Source organism: Oryctolagus cuniculus, chromosome 3 (assembly GCF_051225735.1).
Source record: "Oryctolagus cuniculus isolate XC-2025 breed Fujian yellow rabbit chromosome 3, ASM5122573v1, whole genome shotgun sequence".
Classification (NCBI taxonomy): domain Eukaryota; kingdom Metazoa; phylum Chordata; class Mammalia; order Lagomorpha; family Leporidae; genus Oryctolagus; species Oryctolagus cuniculus.
Genome location: NC_142869.1, coordinates 134,635,146 through 134,638,041, shown reverse-complemented (window position 1 = coordinate 134,638,041; position 2,896 = coordinate 134,635,146). Strand labels below are relative to the sequence as shown.

The 2,896-nt window shown below is 41.0% G+C and overlaps 1 pseudogene across 1 annotated transcript; it reads right to left on the bottom strand.

Annotated features, from left to right (window-relative positions):
* Positions 1-246: 246 nt before the first annotated feature.
* LOC100347228 (enhancer of rudimentary homolog pseudogene) lies at positions 247-1,040 on the bottom strand (annotated as a pseudogene). The gene has a single exon (XR_016231699.1). The product of XR_016231699.1 is annotated as an enhancer of rudimentary homolog pseudogene (transcript).
* Between the last annotated feature and the right edge of the window lie 1,856 nt (positions 1,041-2,896).

Here is a 2,896-nt window from a genome sequence, read left to right as displayed (position 1 = left end):
ATATCTTATCTAATAAATGCTCACATTTCCCCAAATTTTTGCAACATTTTTATGATTTATTTTTAATGTTGACCCAAATAATAATTTTAGTTTATAATTGGTTGAAACTTTATTTCCTCTGGGATCCTCTTCTTTCTCTTTTTATTCTTTATTTGTTCATGAAATACCCTAAAGGTCTGTGTGGCCTGATAGACTTGCCCAAGCCACGTGTAGCTACTCAATTTCAGAATTAAAATTTAAAGGTGATTTTTTTTTTTAAATATAACTAAAGAACATTTATTTTCCACTAAGAGTTTGCCTTGAGGATGTAACTAAACTGAGCCACCCCCCACCCCATCTCCAAGGGTTAGTACAGTGACTGTTATAAAGCAGATCTCAACAGTCTGAAGCTCTGGAACCAACATTAACTGACAAAAAAATTCCATCTAAATCCTCATAAAAATGTTTAAGTAAAAAAAAAAAAGGGAAGAAAAAGAAAAGAAAAAAGGGGCAATGGGGGTTTCAGATTGAACAACATTCTCACACTTCATCTGATACATTCAATCTGGCTAGAGTGTACCAAGTGGAAACAGGATCACTATAATACAAAACTCCCACTACAGCACGCTGTACACACCTGTGTTCCAAGCCCACCCCCATCCCCCTACTGCTTCCACTCCATTATTTTCCCGCCTGTTGGGCCTGCCGGCGGAGGAGCACGTAGATCTTCTCTTTGATCCAGTCTTTGTTATAAGGCTGGTATGTCTGGGTATCAGCCCGGTAAACAAGGCAGCTGAGGTCTGCCAGATCATCAATAAAATCAAACAACTGACTGATATCGTATGTGATAGACGGACTGTTGGGATTCATTCTTTTCAGATGTTCCTCATACATTTTACAAACACCTTCCATGCATTCATTCACAGATTCATAGTCAGCGTAAGTTCTGCCTTCTGGCCTCTTGGTAGGCTGTACCAGCAAAATGGTAGGAGACATCGCGCCAAACTCTTCTCTTTGCAGCCGCTGCCGACACCGCCGCCGCACACGAGCTTAGCCGCAACCTAAAGGTGATTTTTAAAAAGATTTATTTTATTTACTTGAAAGACAGAGTGACAGAAGACATAGAGACAAAAAAGAGGTCTGCCATCCACTGGTTTGTTCCTCAAATGACTGCAATGGCTAGAGCTGAACTGATCGAAAGCCAGGAGCCAGGAGCTTCTTCCAGATCTCCCACGCACATGCTGGGGCCCAAGTACTTGGACCATCTTCTACTGCTTTACCAGGCCACATCAGAGAGCTGGATCAGAAGTGGAGCAGCCGGGACTCGAACTGGTGCCCATATAGGGTGCCGGCTCTGCAGGCAGAGCCTTAACTCACTACTCCACAACACTGGTCTCCTGCCATTCTTCTTAAAAAAGAGACTTTCCATTTTGTCCTCTCTCCATGGGAAACGTGCCACCCATATGGGATGCTGGCACTTTAACCTGTTGTGCCACAGCACTGGCAAATTTCATACCCCTCTGATCATCTGTTTTTTAAGATCATATGATTGTATCTCTTTGAGTAAATTGGTATATTTCTGTAGCTTTTATCTTTGCTCCCTGCCCCCATGCCGTTCTTACCTATAGAATCATGGAAGATCTATGAGAAGTGGTATAGATAAATGTTAAATTTTAACTTGGCCTCCAGTATTCCAAACCCATGATTCTTTCTGGAGAAAAAAATAATCAAGTGTGTACCATTTTTGTAGACTGTAGTCTGCATTTTATATTAGTTGACACAAGACAATAGAGATCCTACATTTTCAGTTAACAGGTACTTTAATCATTTTTATTATTTTATGTAATAAAATGTCTCTGTTTTATACATAATAAAATTAGGATGCCAGAAAAACACATAGATCTATTATTGATCTTTTCAAACTTCGTAAACATTAATGAAATAATTACTGTTTAAAGACACAGAGCCAAAAGACAGGAGAAAAAACAGTTGCAACAGCATTTGAAGATGAGAAGGCAGATGGGCAAAAATTACCCATTTAGATGATGCTAGCCTGGAAAAGGCAACACACACACACACACACACACACACACACAATATTAAGCTGTCAACATCCTCAAACCTCAGGAACTAGTAGAGCATATGGAGCTGGGAGTGAAGCAGTTAGCTATTGAAGATGTGATGATAGGAAGAGATTCCTAAATGACTTCTGCACTGCATTTGCCTGCCTTTCGATGACTCTGAGAGTGTACTGATCATTGGCAATGAGCAAAGGTTAGGCTGCGTGGGGCCTGGGCCATTGGGAGCGGGTGTGTTGCGTGTTATATAGAGAAGAGTGAGCAGACTCTGTATTTGTAAGTATAGGTATTTTGTCCCTCTACTCCACTTGGCTTCTAGGACTTGAGCCACCAGACTTGTATTTCACGATAGGATACTGGAGGATGTTTGGGGAATTAGCTTTCACATAAGAGAGGGACACAGTGATACCAACATCCAGGTTTTCCTAATAATCTGCCCGCTCTCCCTTGGTAGAGTCCAGGTGTGCCCGGGCCTGCTAAGATGCTCGGAGTTTCCAATCTCCCGTTAGGCCCTGGCCTGTCTTACTCAATCATTGGCAGGAAAATAGATTACCAGATATCTTGGGGAAAATTGAATAAAGGACATAAAAATAAATAGGAAAAACAGCAGCTTAAAAAAAGCTCAAATATTATCCTGAAATAAAACTTTATATTAATATTCCCAGAGTGATTATAGCTATTGGGTTTATAAAATCAAAACAAGATGATGTGAAAAGAAATGTTTGGAGAGCATCATAAAATTAAAAAAAAAAACAGCCGGCGCCTTGGCTCAATAGGCTAATCCTCCACCTTGCGGCGCCGGCACATCGGGTTCTAGTCCCGGTTGGGGCGCCGGATTC